The 17,467-nt window shown below is 41.8% G+C and overlaps 1 protein-coding gene and 1 long non-coding RNA gene across 9 annotated transcripts in view; both read right to left on the reverse strand.

The window, feature by feature from the left end:
- The window catches only part of LOC130197538 (ephrin type-B receptor 1-B), a 164,295-nt gene that overhangs the window by 99,510 nt on the left and 47,318 nt on the right, over positions 1-17,467 (reverse strand). The window lies entirely within an intron of this gene.
- On the reverse strand, positions 1,208-8,289 carry LOC130197540 (uncharacterized). 4 transcript variants are annotated; one of them, XR_008832491.1, is made up of 9 exons: positions 8,070-8,289; positions 7,827-7,989; positions 7,532-7,724; positions 7,106-7,261; positions 5,229-5,347; positions 4,686-4,752; positions 4,489-4,522; positions 4,177-4,233; positions 1,208-4,091 (listed from the first exon to the last, which is right to left on the reverse strand). It is a non-coding gene; the product is annotated as an uncharacterized LOC130197540 (long non-coding RNA). The 4 variants fall into 4 exon arrangements; XR_008832492.1 differs by having other exon boundaries at positions 4,489-4,752; positions 7,106-7,255; XR_008832489.1 differs by having other exon boundaries at positions 4,489-4,752.

The following is a 17,467-nucleotide window of genomic DNA, read 5'->3' on the forward strand; positions in this document are numbered from 1 at the left end:
CTTTTCATAGAACACACTTAGGATGAATATTTCAATAATGAACCTATTTGTTATTCATGGCAACAGAACATTGTTCTGAGGCAGGGAGCATATACCTTCATAGAATCAATTTTTTAGATAATTAGGCATGAATAAATCAGCATTTAAAGAGCTGGCTTTTGATAAAAAGGGAAAAGAAAAGAACAGGGAAGGGCGCACATGCAGGTGGAACTCACATTGACATATTTGCAAAGGCCAAGGTCTCAGAAGGACAGTGGATTATAGCTGGACATGAAAAGCTGCGATAGGGATTGAACTCGTTATGTCCCTCCTGAAAGATGCTCATCTCATTTTTAAAGCTCAGACAGTTTTCTTTCTTTCAAGGGCTCGCTCAGACTTAGTGAGGATATTAGAATTTTAACCTTTGGGTCTGTTCTTTGAAGTCTAAAGAACGGACGTGTCAGCTTAAGCAACAGTTGGTTTGCTTTGGCAACAATAACTGCAGCTATACGTTTACTCGCATCCTCTTACAAGCTTTGAGACACGTGCTGGTCTTGTGAATTCACCTTTTCTGAATGCTACGCCTCGTACACACACACACACACACACACACACACACACACACACACACACACACACACACACACACACACACACACACACACACACACACACACACACACACACACACACACACACACACACACACACACACACACACACACACACACAGTCTTTTTCGCTATACAGGCCCGGCTATGGTTTAGATGGACTACCCTTTCCCGAGGTCCCACAGCTTTGGCAGTTAGGTTCAAACACTTTTAAAAATCTGAAAAAAATTCAGCTGACTTTAGATTTGAGATACACAGCACACAACTTCATACACAGCCACCTACTTATATGGTGGTATAGGCAAAAATTTCTTTTTTGACAAAAGTGTGGTTTATAAGGACTAAAAAAACACTGTTGGGTCTTTAAAGGGACAATAACCCCTCCTCCTCATTAACATAATACACACTAACCTGACAAGACACAGTATTACTGGAAGTCAATTTGATATCAAAATAAATCTTATTAGATGACCACGTTGCCCCCCTCCAGAGTGAGCCAGTACGTGGATAAATAGATGGATACATCTCTCCATCTACGCAGAGAGAACCAGCCAGTGACTGAACACCCTGGCTTCAATCTCTGGCTTTCATTAAACATGAAAAACACAACAAAGAGCTGGGGCGCTTTATCATTTAGTTTATTGATGTATCCAGACTTTAGTGGTTAGTAAACAATACTTTTTTAAGATACAAACAATCGAGGAACAAGCCTATAGTGGGATGTAAACAATACTTTTTAAAGCTAGAAACAACCGAAGAGAATGACAGAGCGAGAAAGAGTGAGACACAAAGACAGTGATAGAGACACACATAGACACAAAGAAAGAGAGACAGACACAGAGACACACATAAAGATAGAGAGACAGAGACAGTGAGGAGACAGAGAGATACATAAAGATAGAGAGACAGAGAGGAGACAGAGAGAGAGACATACATAAAGACAGAGAGACAGACAGTGAGGAGACAGAGAGACAGATACAGTGAGAGAGAGACATAAAGATAGAGAGACAGTGAGGAGACAGAGAGAGATATACATAAAGATAGAGAGACATAGACAGTGAGGAGACAGAGAGAGATACATAAAGATAGAGAGACAGACAGTGAGGAGACAGAGAGAGACATACATAAAGATAGAGAGACATAGACAGTGAGGAGACAGAGAGAGACATACATAAAGATAGAGAGACATAGACAGTGAGGAGACAGAGAGAGACATACATAAAGACAGAGAGACAGAGACAGTGAGGAGACAGAGAGAGACATACATAAAGATAGAGAGACAGAGACAGTGAGGAGAGAGATAGACATACATAAAGATAGAGAGACAGATACAGTGAGGAGACAGAGAGAGAGACATACATAAAGATAGAGAGACAGATACAGTGAGGAGACAGAGAGAGAGACATACATAAAGATAGAAAGACAGAGACAGTGAGGAGACAGAGAGAGAGACATACATAAAGATAGAGAGACAGAGACAGTGAGGAGACAGAGAGAGAGAGACATAAAGATAGAGAGACAGATACAGTGAGAGAGAGACATAAAGATAGAGAGACAGAGACAGTGAGGAGACAGAGAGAGATATACATAAAGATAGAGAGACATAGACAGTGAGGAGACAGAGAGAGATATACATAAAGATAGAGAGACATAGACAGTGAGGAGACAGAGAGAGAGATACATAAAGATAGAGAGACATAGACAGTGAGGAGACAGAGAGAGACATACATAAAGATAGAGAGACATAGACAGTGAGGAGACAGAGAGAGACATACATAAAGATAGAGAGACATAGACAGTGAGGAGACAGAGAGACATACATAAAGATAGAGAGACATAGACAGTGAGGAGACAGAGAGAGAGATACATAAAGATAGAGAGACAGAGACAGTGAGGAGACAGAGAGAGACATACATAAAGACAGAGAGACAGATACAGTGAGGAGACAGAGAGAGACATACATAAAGATAGAGAGACAGATACAGTGAGGAGACAGAGAGAGACATACATAAAGATAGAGAGACAGATACAGTGAGGAGACAGAGAGAGAGAGACATACATAAAGATAGAGAGACAGACAGTGAGGAGACAGAGAGACATACATAAAGACAGAGAGACAGAGACAGTGAGGAGACAGAGAGAGACATACATAAAGATAGAGAGACATAGACAGTGAGGAGACAGAGAGAGAGACATACATAAAGATAGAGAGACAGTGAGGAGACAGAGAGAGAGACATACATAAAGACAGTGAGGAGACAGAGAGAGAGACATACATAAAGACAGAGACAGTGAGGAGACAGAGAGAGAGAGACATACATAAAGATAGAGAGGAGACAGAGAGAGAGACATACATAAAGACAGAGAGACAGAGACAGAGAGACATACATAAAGACAGAGAGACAGAGACAGAGACATACATAAAGATAGAGAGACAGAGACAGTGAGGAGACAGAGACATACATAAAGACAGAGAGACAGTGAGGAGACAGAGAGAGAGAGACATACATAAAGATAGAGAGACAGAGACAGAGAGACATACATAAAGACAGAGAGACAGAGACAGTGAGGAGACAGAGAGAGACATACATAAAGATAGAGAGACATAGACAGTGAGGAGACAGAGAGAGACATAAAGACAGACACAGAGGGACATAAACAATTTGGAGACAGAGAGAGACATAAAGACACAGACAGACACGCATAGAAAGTAAGGATACAGAGAGAGACATCAGACAGACAGAGAGACATATCCATGGAGGAGACAGAGAGAGAGAGATACATAGAGACAGACATAGACAATGAGGAGACAGAGGGAGACATAAAGACAGACACAGAGGGACGTAGACAATAAAGAGACAGATATAAAGACAAGAGACAGACACATCGAGACGTAGACAGTCAGGAGAGAAAGACACAGAAAGACATAGATAATGAGGAGACAGAGGGACATAGAGACAGACACAGAGGGACATAGACAATAAGGAGACAGAGATATAAAGACAGACACAGAGACATAAACAGTGAGGAGAGAGACACAAAGAGAGACATAAACAGTGAAGGGACAAAGAGAGAGACATAGACAGTGAGGAGAGAGAGACAGAGAGAGATCGATAGAGAGACATAAAGACAGTGAGAGACAGATAGTGTTGCTTTGTGGTTTACCATAAACATAACAGTAATCGTTTGTGGTTACTTGTTGTCTGTTAAGTTCAACTTCACACTTTTCCTGTGTTGAGTCGTTGGTAACTCGAGGTTTCAGCAGCATTGGAAGTGATTTGAAGAGTTGGGCGATCTTTTGACGACTGGGATGCTTGTGTCTGACCCATGAGATGCTCCAGCGTCAGGTAGTACTGGTTTCACTTGAATCCGTCCTGGTTTCAACTGATGAGGCGTAATGGGGATGCTTGCATCGGAATCATCATCATCATAATCATCATCGTCGTCATCTTGTGTTTCCGAGTCCGGTGTGCATTCCTCATCGGACATGCACTCCAGAAACTGGTAAGAAAACAAAGGATTTAAAATGATAGACAGCTAAAGACCAACAACAAACCACATGTGCTCTGTTCTGTGTTCCACTCACCTGTGATGGGTGTTGGTTATCATTTGTAACTCTTCTGAGGATTGATGCCAGAACAAACTGGAAGACATTTTGAATATATAGTACAAGTTTAAATACCACAGTTGTTCCTGTCAGAGCAATACAGAGATCTGGAATACATGAACATGCAAAAATGTCCCCTTTTATAGAGATAATTGTTGCCCATGTTTACACTTTTAAGTGTAACAGCTGGTGTATTGGAAAAGAACCTCTAGCATTAAACCATAAGAGATCTTGTCAGTACCAATAAGGCAAAAATAAAACACTTTTAAGTAATTTCAATGATATACTTACACTTCACAATTTTGGAAATAGTTGATATAGCATCCTATGCTGTGAATTAAGGATTATTTGTCATAAGTGTTTCATTATAGAATGGTTTGTACATTTGAACACAGCAAATATACCGACCTAATACCCCAAGACGCACTTTGTACCAATCCACTAAATATCTTATCTCTGCATTCATAGCCACGCCACTTGGAGGATACAGGTCCCAAACATTGAACATACTTGTCCAAGGAGGATATTGTTGTGCACACCAGGTGATGCTTGACACTGGTCCAAAAAATGATTTTATGACATTTGATTAAAAAAAGACCAAAAGAGACTGGGTGGACCGTTATAATTACAGATGTAAAAGGGTTTTAAAAAGATCCCGAGGTAAAGATATTTATCAAACTTCATGGAGGTTTAAGATATTCCATAGAGTTTGTTTAATGTCATCTGACTCCAGAGATGAATGAAAGGCAGAATAGTGTTTAGAGTAGTTCACAGTTATAGAATGTCAATTCTGACTGTCTAGTGTCCTCATATATCATTGTCCCTATATACCATATGAGGTGGTTACACACACACACACACACAGTAGTTATAGAATGTCGATTCTGATTGTCTCTTGTCCTCATATAACCCTGTCCATCCAAACCATATGAGGAGACTACACACACATACACACACAGACGCACACATAAACAGGATTTAATGTTTTGTTCACACATAATGTAATGAAACTTAAGTTTAGACTTGCTTACCTCTTCAACCCTGTTGAGGAGACCAAGTTGTGTGAATGTTGGATTCAGGCCATCCACAGAGGTCTCAAGCTGGTCAGTTTCGTCCCTCAGAGCAGACTCAATCAGCTCACTGTTATCATCTGGAGCAGAAAAGGGGTAGAAAGAGACAGTAAATAGGATGTGGAACTGTACCATCAAGTGTTGTAATAGATGATCATCTCAGGGAATCATGAACGTGAGAGGTCCTCCGCTCCGACTAAGTCAGTGCTCGGGCCCTTATCAAGAGGCTCTGGAATCCTTCTTTGAAAAGGCCGAAAAATCCACTGCAGTGACAAAATGTGCACCCTTTGTTGTGGTCATGAAAGTAAATGAACACCAAAATGTTTCAAGTGTTTGTGTCGGTCGGTCTGGTCCCCCCCCCCTGAAGCTGTAAACCTAGGGGAAACACTGACACCCATTAGTAGTAAGTGAGGTAAAGAAAAATGTATTCTGAGATAAATCGTGATTCTCTTTTGAAAGAATGACAACACGCAGAAACTAAATTGTCAACGTTATGATCTCCTGTAATAAACCTGTGACCCCGGGATGTCCGTTCCTCACCGCTGCCCCTGAACGCAACAGACGTAATACATTTGCATTCCTTGATTACACTCTAAACGAGGCTAAATACTAGCAGCGTTTTTGTGAGGGCTGCTGAGGTTGAGCAGTCGAATATGGATACAATCTTACACCGTGTTTCTGACCCCTAGGCTTACAACTTCAGGGGGGAGGGACCGACAAACACAAACCAGTGTTTCCCATACCATTATAACAGGGTGGCCCCCCTGAAATTGTATCTATAGTGCCAGATTACAACAAGAGTAATTTGAGGGTCTACACAAGGAGTGGGCAATTATTTTTCCCAGAGGGCCACATGAAGAACAGAAAATATTGTGGAGGTCCAGGCCAATCGCCTAATAGGGCGGTGCAGTCACATGGGTCTGATGTTCCTTATGCCGAGGAGCAATACTCTGGATGCAGCTGTCAGTTAATTTTACAACTCTAAAACTCTTGTCGTACAAACCATGTCTCCGGCGACAGAAAGTGACATGCCAAATTCAAATTAAAGTTAACACTTTCCGACGTAATTCCAAAGGATTCGGAATGCTAAGAAGCGGAGCGTTTCAGTGGTATGCGGTACATTACGGCAATCGTAAGATATTTGGCGAGCTTGCCTGTGAGGGAAAGGGTGGAAGTGAGCAGAGAGCAAGCTGGAATCGCAGCCTGATACGTCGGCAGAAAGCATGGCACAGTGCTGTAACACTTCTCCGTTCCCGAAACACAATGACGGCAACAGAGCAGCATCTATGTTTCTTTATGCTTATTTATTGCTCAGCGCTCCTTTAAGCTTTGTGTGTGCGCTCTTCTGCAGCAGAAGGCGTTACAGCGGTCTTTACGTAAAGTCGGAGGATACCGTGTGTATCTGCCGTGTTCTGCTCCAGGAGAGTGACACACACAGCCTCAAAGAGCGCTGAGCAATAAATAAGCATTGAGAAACATAAATGCTGGTCTGATGCCATCATCTTGCTTCGGGAAACTCAAGTCGGGAATGGAGAAGCGTTACAGCGGTCTTTACCATAACTTATAATAAGTATAATACTCGGGCCGGATTAAAAGCCCAACGGCGATACGCAAAGTTTGGAAATGTAACCCTCCATTTGATATATCTCTGCAATTTATTTACAATATTGAATACAAAAAAAGATAAATTAACTAAATTAATCTGTTTTTTAATTATGAAGAATCAGACAGCCACAGTGAGAAAAAAATAAATTATGTGTAGAAAGATGTTGACGCATAAAGAGGAATTTACACCCGTAATATGTAGCTTAAAACATAAAACTACAAATATGACTTACCTTTTCATATCTTTTGAGCAGACTAGTTGATGCACCTGGAGATCTCTTTTCTTGCCTCTTACTTGTTGACACCTTTTGAGTACTCTGAGAAGGCTCGGATGTAGATGGACCCTCACCGTGCTCCCCGTCCGAAGACTTTCCTTCAGATTTCTGAAGCTATTAACAAGAAACATCAATCCAACGGGATCAGGTCAAAACTGAATAATCAATACAGCAGAAACTTTGATATTTGTAGGTAGCAACATTTCTTTTTTCACCTCATCAACCAACAATGTCAATAACCGTTTTAATACTGTCAAAGATAATTGTAAATTAATGTAAAATCAAAGCTACTTGGACATCATTAAGCATTATTCATGGATGTGACATATCATATGGTATAAGCATTTCCTTTAGAAAGAACTTTAAAAGTAACATTTTGACTACCTTGCATCTCCACGGCCAATCCGAGTCACCATAATTATAGGTGACCTCCTCTCCTTGACTGATGTCTGGTGTTGCAAACAAACACAGATGGGGCTTCCCTTGTATGTTTAGGTACTTCATCTTGGCATTGGGGTTGACATTATTATCGTTCACAAGTCTTCCAAGTGACCCATCCTCTTTTGCTGCATCAAAACTACAAAAACAAAAGTATATCAGTTTCATAACAGTAAATATATAAAATAAAGACAAAGTGTCATTGAATTTGGATTAGACGAAGCATTGACACAATACGCACCACCATAGTTTTCCATTCAAATAGAACTCGAACATGAACACCTTCAGGCAGTCGTGATGAAGTCTCTGTCTCCGTTCACATTCTTGCTGGCTTATTAATTCACCTCTATATTCCAACAGAAAGTCTCCCTTTTCAAATAGAGCAGAGGTGAAGATGCCACGACCTATTCCACACAGAGAAAAAACGTTTGTTAAGTTTATTCCTACTTTAATCATGGTTACAAAATTAGAACATTCAACTTACCTTTGAAGGCATTGATGTATTTGATGTCAAGTCCCACTTTGTCCCCTCCAGTATCAATGTAAAAGTTGGCATCAGCCTTTGGATTTAGGCGTCTTCGTCGGTGCATATTCTCTTGCTGAAATGACCAAAGAAGATGGTTGTCAGGATTATTATCTTCATTTATAGAACATGCATGATCAGAACATATTCTATAGCCATTTAAACTAGTAATAAACTTGGATAAAATAAGAAAATGAATAACTGCTCCATTCACATTTTTATTTGACACTGCTTCACAGATTTACATATTAAGAATATCTTTAGACTATCCAAGATTAACTGTAGAAGTAAGGTAAGCCCCTTGCTTTGTTTGTTTCTTCCAAACCTGTCTACATGGACTGCTAATCATCCTCTCTGCAGGCCCAGAGTAAACATACCATCAACATTAGCTTAGTGCTAGCAGCTCAGGGAGCAAGCTGCAGGTGATTCAGTCAAGACTGGTGAGGAGATGTGTGATGTAAGCTACAATGGCATGCTAACGTCAACCTTTTACCTTGTATCAAGCCACATAGTATGTTCACTAGCAAGCTAACGTTAGCAAACGAGCGCTAGCTAGCGTTAGCACGTTCGCAAGCTAGCGGTTAGCACGGTCGCTAACGGCAGCAAGCTAACACGCCATGTGGCTCGACACAGGCCGTGACAATGATAAAGCACGAGATAACACGAGCTAAACCACCACGTGAATCGACTGTCCTTAACCAGAGGGCCTGCTAGCATAGCTCACCTCACTCATCTCCTTCAGTCTTCACCACCTGGAGCTAGCTCCGTTTTATACTTAGACATATAAATGACACGTTCTCATTTACTCCAGTCTGCACCGAATCACCTGGAGCTAGCTCCGTTTTATACTTACACATATAAATGACACGTTCTCATCTACTAGAGTCTTAACCGAATCACCTGTAGCTAGCTCCGTTTTATACTTACACATATAAATGACACGTTCTCATCTACTGCAGTCTTAACCGAATCACCTGGAGCTAGCTCCGTTTTATATTTACACATATAAAAGCTTACCTGGTGGTGTTTAATCCTTCATCCTTCATCGGTGCATGCTCTCTGCCTGTCTGTTTAAAGGTCCACGCACCTGGTCCTTGACGTTGGTACGCCCCCCCCGACGTCACTCCCACGCGGGAAAAAACAGCCAATCACAAGAAAGGGCGTGAAATTGTCACGTGTGTATCGAAATGTGTATCAAACTGCACCAGCATCCTCACGCCGATAGATGTCGCTGTTCTATACACTGGGATACACAAAAACTAGGTCAGGTGGTAAAAATGGACTTTGCACGAAAAAGAGAGGGTATGTTAGTTAGACAGTTTTAAGACGTTTAAGCTCTTTGTTTTAGCCGGACCTCGGCATGGTCCGGCTAATCCCAATAAGTCCGGCTGTTGCTGGTGTGTATTCAGGTGTAAAGTCCGGACATACCACACACACACACACACACACACACACACACACACACACACACACACACACACACACACACACACACACACACACACACACACACACACACACACACACACACACACACACACACACACACACACACACACACACACACACAATCAGACTTGGGCCTCTAAAATATGCAGTGGCATGATTGCTATTATCATTTCTGATCAGCTGTGTTATTGAATGAGGGCTGCCGTCAGACCAGTTGCATGGGAATGAATATTTTGCGCGGCATCTATGGTCTAGTTCCACCCGGCTGAATGTGATGGATGGGGAGGAAATGGTGATGTCTGAAACACTCCCAGTCCTGCCAGATTTCAGCCACTCTATTATTACAGTCCCACGGTTTGACTGAGTTCAAAAAGAACTCCGTCTGTCTGCATCAGAATGAGACCCACTGAAGATCGGCTCCCGGACCACGCCCAGTCACCCCGATCAATACATGTACTGACCTGAGGTCTGAGGGAAGTGAGCTTATGCTGATGTTGCTGAAAATAAACAAAACAAATGGCAGGCTTTTTTTGGTACAGGTGGCCTTCATACCAAATTTGATTAAGTGAGAAATACGCTGAGTTGACGCATTATATGCAATTTGGTCTCCACGCTCCCAAATGTCTTTGATATGGCTTCTGTTCTTAGATCCTGTACAAGATGCACATAATGCGGCTTCACGCTATGCCATTCAAGTGAACAATCCTCTCAAGCTCCTCTATCCAACTTCTGTAATATCATTATTAACACTTGCATTTTTAGTTACGTGCTGGTTGCTTTGAAGCGGCAGCCGGGCTGACTGAAGATGTTTCTAGATTGAGCTGCTAGTGAAAACATCCCTCCTCGGTCATGTAGTGATAGTGGTTAATGTAGCTCAAGCAAAAGTTCAGTCAGGAAGACACTCTTTAAACTCTGGTTCATTCACAAGCAGTCTCTTAGTCTTGCAGCGATTACTGCAGCTGATTGGGGTGACGATGAATGAACCAATCAGAGGCAGCACATCTCTGTAAGCCAATCACAGCGTCGTTGGCAATCTTTTAAATATGTTCTCCTCTCTGTCTGCTGTCATTCGCCGTTTCAGCTCAAACCGCTGTGACCCTCCTCCACCCCAGACTCGTCCAATCAGCGGTACAGAAACTCTTCTTCTACCAGTGTCTGGACTCCATGGTGGGATTCTGCCTTGACATATATCAGCATCTCTACCCCTGGCTTATCATAATTCAGGATGGAGTCCAATCGCCAAAAACGTTGCACTATTTCCATATGCAATTGTAATAAATATTTGTTAAACTCTAAATACCGGTCTCTCCCGATTGAACTGTAGTTACTCGGTGCATGGTGAGAATGAACACAAATGCTCTTTCTTTCAGTCAAGAAGAATGACATTTAAATGTTAACCGCAGGCAATCTATCCTCATCATTCCTACAGAAGATTTAAAATATAAAGATCGTATTATTAACATAAACATAGTTCACAGAGAATGACGGGTGTTTTAGCTTTCACGAGGTTACTTGATGAAACAGGAGGTGGGGAAACAGAAACACAGGACACTTATACAGCAGCTGATGTTTAAAATACTGGACAACTTCTATTCAATACATACGAACACTTAAAACATGTGGCAATGAAAATTAATAATGATGGTTGAATTATGGCTACAGGACTCTAAATTAAACTCTAAACTAAAATTCTATCGCACATTTCACATATGATTACATGAACATGGTCTACTATAAAAAGAATTATAATTGGCAGTAGTCTCCAATTATGCATTTTGTTGCTAAAAAATAGTAAAGTTGAAATGTGTGGAATATAATAATTTCAGATCTTTACACAATTATCATGTAAGGCCCAGATGAGTAAGCCTAAAATTAATCCAGTAAAAGTTTTGGAACAGCAACGCATTCAAACGGACAAAAACAAGGTTAAAGTCGTAATGTTGAAACAAAGAACTGTTTCCTGTTGACTTTTGTTTCAGGAGGACTCTGAAACACCCACTGCAGCTGACAGCCTCGGCAGGGCTTTCAGTTTCCAAAAGTAACATTAGCTGGAATCACGCGGTGCTAAAGGCTTAACCTTATGGATCTGTTGTGGAGCATCATGAGGAGGACGACGTAATGGTCCATCACTACTGTGTGTCTATATTGAAATTGGAGATGTGCCCACGCACCAACAGGTATGGAAAGAGACAAAAATGAAACTGCAAAAGTGGATGACGAAGGTCAGGAGAGAGAGAGAGAGAGAGAGAGAGATTCACATATGGAGCATACATACAAAAAGAGTAAATAATTCAGAGTGGACGAGAGGTATACATATGATGAACACAAATGGAGTGTATTAACAAGGGGTAAAGGGAGGGAGGGAACCGCAGAAAGGGAGTCAAAGCTGTCGCTCGGCGGGATCCCTGGACCCCCGGGGCCCGAGGCGAGGCCATTTAGGGACGAACCACAACGAACGTGTCAGCAGGGGACAGCGAATGGCAAGGTATCAAGGCTTTTGGGTGCAAAGAGCCCCCCAGCCTGTATGTCTGTGTGGAGGTGTGTGTGTGGGTGTGTGTATAAAAAAACCTTCAAAACATGACACCTGACAGCCCTATCCTCCAGACACAAATACATGGAGAAGGAGAGGGTGGGGGATGTTGGTTAAGTAGAGATAGTGCAAAAGGGGAGTCTGAGCTTTGAGACAGACAAGCCGGAGTAAAGAAAAGCAGGATGAAAAAAAGAACACGGAAGAAGTCAGTGAAGGTCAAAAAAAGATTTCTCCCAGCTCTGTAGGGCTGCTGACATCACAGGTACTACAGGTACCGCAGTAGAAACACAATCAGTCAGCCTCCAGCCACTCTTTCGCGCTCCTCCAAATGCATACCAGATTAAAGATAGAATCATTTCCCCCATTATTTTTTTGCCCCAGAGCTATCACTTTGTTCTTTTATTTATCTCTGACGGAACATTTTTTTTTCCTTGGCTCCTAAAACATCTAACATAATTCTTACGTGTGAAATATGGATGGGAAATCTACAGGAAGGAAATACATATTTGAGGTAGTCACAGTCGTTCAAATAGGCAAGTAAAGAAATGTAGGAAAAAAAGGTGAAAAAGAAGTGATGATGAAGATATAGCTTGTAACTATATTCATTGTGTCTTCCCCACTGTAATGGTCGGCTCTGTCTGAAGAGGCTGCTGTCTTGTCCATGTCTCCCTTATAAATGATTTAGAAAGGGAATGAAACCTTACTGACGGGAATACAAATGTTCAGAGCTAAAATATGATATGGGAGTGGTTGCACACACGGATTAACACAACTACACACACACACACACACACACACACAGACAAAAAGCCGTGGTTGCATTGTGATCATAGTGATTTGTTGTGTTACTATTCTGTCCTTCATCCCGAGACAGAGAGGTCTGTGTCTGAAGTCCTGGCTACACTCCCTAAATCACACTCACTGAGCATGGAGGCCAAATGAAACTGGTCTCACTGAAGTGACACAATGTATGTGTGTACAGTTTATAAGGAGTTATGTATTAACATGTGAATATGAGCCGGTGCTAAATTCTCACATACACATTTAATATATGTGTGCAATTTCCATCCGTCTCTGTGTGAATACTGTTTGTGTGTGTGTGTGTGTGTGTGTGTGTGTGTGTGTGTGTGTGTGTGTGTGTGTGTGTGTGTGTGCATGTAATGAAGGCACTCTTCTCACCTGGCCGCTGAAGCACAGCCAGCATGACTCACTGCTGTTTCTTTCTCCTCTCATTCCAGGTTCAGAGTTCACCTACATCCCCCTCTCTCTCTCTCATCATCTCCCATCATCTCCCTCTGACTCTCTAATTATCTTATTCCAATCTGCCTCTTTCTCCTTCCCCTCTACCTTTCGCTCTTCTTCACTTCCATCATTTTTACTTCCCCCCCCCTGTGTTCCCCGATGCCCGTTGAGCCACTGTCTGTCTGCCTGTCTGTCTGTCAGGATATGAATAATTGAGGTGTATTGAGTCTGGTCAGCAGATGGTGATATGGCTGTTATGGATCCATCTGTGCTCTTTAGGAATCGCTGAGTGTATGCTGACACCTGTCCAGTGAAGGCCCACAGGAGCTTTTGCTTAAGCACAGGCCGGACACGCCCCAAAAAACACGCTCACGTATACAGGTGCAGATATGCAGCAGAGAACGCAAACTCAGATAATTAAAAATATGCGTGAGCACACACACACACACACACACACACACACACACACACACACACACACAGAGTCCTCGTGTGTCAATACAAAGGGAGCGGCAATACAAACAAACATGTCAGGGTGAGATCCATTCTGTCTCCATCCCTTGTTTTGCACCTGCGTGGACCTGATGACAGGGGGATTTCTCCAAAAATCTCATCATCTTTCTGCTGGCGCCTCGCTGCGTACGTCTTTTCCTGTCTGTCGTGTCCCCCAGCATTTATCCTCCACCCCCCCCCCCCCCACACACACACACACACACACCCTCTCCCTGCTCACTTAGCTGACTCTTTATCCCTCGTCTCCCCGAGCCCCTCATGACCACAGAGACCTGCTCTATTTCCACACGCTTGACAGCACCCACAGGCTCCGTCAGCGCAGCCCCAGCCACCCCGCTGACCCCTCAAGCCCCCGAGGCCCTCACCTTAAAGCCCGAACTCTGTCTGTGACCTCTCAGAGTCACATGAGTGAACACAATCTCTCATTCACGGGCACATTCACAGCTGGATGCTACAATTCTACAGGGCTGCTTTTTGTTGTTGTTGGTTCGGTTCACACATGATCTCTTATGCTCTCTCACTCCAGTTCCTCCGATTGCCCTTCCTGCAATCCCTTTTCAGCTCCTCCGCCAGCGCTTATTTTTCCCCCTCCCCTCCCCTCCTCGCTCCTCTCATCCCCCATCCTCCTCCCCCTTGCTCTCTTGGTCACTCCACACTCCCCTAATCCCATCCGCTCCCTTTCAAATGAAAGCATTTTTTCAGTCATCCACATTTTCGGGGAGGGGGGTTTCAGGGAACTCGCCCTGTTTTGACCACTTCTTAACATCTCCAGTTAAAACAGGGGTCTTATTAGGTTGTCATCACTGCTTATAATGGCGAAGAAGTGAGAGGAAAAAAGCTCATAGAAAATAAGACAGGGGACACATAAAGAGCATATGGGCTGAACGCCGACTCTTCATGTGCCTCTACGGTTCGAGTATCTATATATTTCCCAGTGGTATACCGTAGTGCTACAGACTAGTTAACATTACGAGGCAGCATCCCGAAGCCTTTCTTCTGGCTCTTTAAAAGCAGCTGGTGGACACACAGCTTTGCTCTTCTGCTGTTCTTCATTCTTACCTCACTCTCCTTTCCTCTTCAAATTCCCTAAAATTATTGTAATACAATAGCCTGGTTTGTCACCTTCCTGTGTCTATGCCTACATCCTGCACACGGGAAACCAGATTACTGTGAGAAATCAGGCAGGAAATCGGATAACACAATTAAGTCCACAACAAAAGTTTTTAAAAACTCACATTGAATTGGCGAGTAATCTGCTTTCTGCCTGTGCCCGACTATGTCTCGACCAGTGATTCTCAACTGGTGGTCGTCCCGTTCTAAGTGGGTCGCGGCCCTTTGCCTGGGCAAAAAAAAGTTAGAATATTTATATACAGGACTGTCTCAGAAAATTAGAATATTGTGATAAAGTTCTTTATTTTCTGTAATGCAATTAAAAAAACAAAAATGTCATGCATTCTGGATTCATTACAAATCAACTGAAATATTGCAAGCCTTTTATTCTTTTAATATTGCTGATTATGGTTTACAGCTTAAGAAAACTCTAAAATCCTATCTCATAAAATTTTAATATTTCCTCAGACCAAGTAAAAAAAAAGATTGATAACAGCTGAGTGTTTGTCAAGGCTCAGGAAACCCTTGCAGGTGTTTCGAGTTAATTAGACAATTCAAGTGATTTGTTTAATACCCTACTAGTATACTTTTTCATGATATTCTAATATTTAGAGATAGGATATTTGAGTTTTCTTAAGCTGTAAACCATAATCAGCAATAAATCAGAATAAAAGGCTTGCAATATTTCAGTTGATTTGTAATGAATCCAGAATGCATGACATTTTTGTTTTTTAAATTGCATTACAGAAAATAAAGAACTTCATCACAATATTCTAATTTTCTGAGACAGTCCTGTATATATTTTATTTTTCATCCTGTGATTTTATTTTGAAGGGACTTTTTTCTGCAACGGAGTGTTTATTTGTTTGCCGGCTCGTCCCTCTGTTTCCAGCAGCGTAGGCCAGGTTGGATCAAACCATCCTGATAAGGGGGAGACTTTTGGTTTTTAGGATAATTAAATTAAACATCCTCTGAATATATGAATTTGTGGAAAAGCTGCTCCTCAAGACCGTTTTAGTTGATTGTTTGTCATAGATTCAGTGAGTGTGTTTTCTCAGTTAACATTAAGTCATTTTAGTCTTTTTTTACACAACTTCTTAGTTGATGGACTTTTTTGTTTGTGCATAAAAGCTGTTGAGTTTGTTTAAAAATGGCTGAAGATTCTTAATTGTTACTTAACACGGTATGGAGGGAATTGTGTTTGGACTGTTGTTGTTGTTTTTACACTTAATATGAACAACATATGCAATGGTTTCAACGTTTTTGTTGCTTTACGTTTGACTTCTAGACCGACCCTGCATTTCATCAATTTAGTTGGAGGGATGAGCCGTTTCGCTGCAAACACAGATATATATTTTCACCTTGCTGTAAAAAATGTTATGTGTTTTTTATCATGCACATGTACACGTACAACACTCTGAATATATGACCATGAAATGAAAGTGTGACATATCGTGAAAAAGTGTTGGTAACTGGAGTGCCTACCAAGCCACGAACTATAAAATAAGGCAACCCAGTCAGTTTTTGTGGGCCGTCTAGATCATTCAGATGTGGCTCCCCTTCCCATGTCACAATGTCACCTGCTGTTCATTAGAATATAGAATACATATTACAATATATGTGAGTATCTCCACCTGCAGCTTGAAAACTACCTTTGCAAAGGTGTACCAAGAGGAGACTGGGATGTTTCAGAGTGTTCAGATGGAGGGCATCCAACTGGTTCCAGGCGTATTGAGATGTATGAACATTAAAGCATAAACCAGTACACACCTGAAATTGACCACATACGTCCCCTTAAATCACTTAATCTGATGGAGAAATCTAGGTTTGAGTGTATTTACATATTATGTATTACCTATTTAATCAATGTTTAGGCTGGTGTTGTATGCTTTTAATTGAATTTGAACCGTGTGGAACTGAGTAACCTGAAACTGAACTGAGGTTCATCATTTAGATGATATTTCAAGAAACCGAGTTACTGTTCATAACTGAGGATAATCACATTATAAGTGCATGCAAGTCTACACGAGCAAGGCCGGTGTATCTGTGTCCGTTTCATTGTCCTTCATGTGCTCTGTGCCATCGCCACACGGCGAGGTCGAGAGCAATTTGCCTCTCTGGGACTCCATATTCTATTTGCCATAAAGTAATAAGGATGAGAGCGACAGAGAAAGAGAACAAGATAAGGATGGAGGTGAGACAGAAACACAGTTAAAATACATTGGTCCACAGAGGGAAAGAAAGAATATATCCAAGTGAAATGAAACAATAAAAGCTGGAGCAAGAATGCACATTATGAAGGGATATCATAACTTAGTTTGCTGAACATATATCTGAGCTCTACTCTCCGGCAGATGCTCACACAAGAGTGAGGATTTGCATACTGTCGCTCCATTATACATTCACATGGCCAACCCTGATAAGTCCTTGTGTTTACACCACTGGAACTAATGACACTGCTTCTGCAATCCTTCAGAATTAACCCTTCAGGTCAGCCAAACACAATCACCCATAC

This window comes from Pseudoliparis swirei, chromosome 8 (assembly GCF_029220125.1).
Source record: "Pseudoliparis swirei isolate HS2019 ecotype Mariana Trench chromosome 8, NWPU_hadal_v1, whole genome shotgun sequence".
In the NCBI taxonomy this organism is placed as follows: domain Eukaryota; kingdom Metazoa; phylum Chordata; class Actinopteri; order Perciformes; family Liparidae; genus Pseudoliparis; species Pseudoliparis swirei.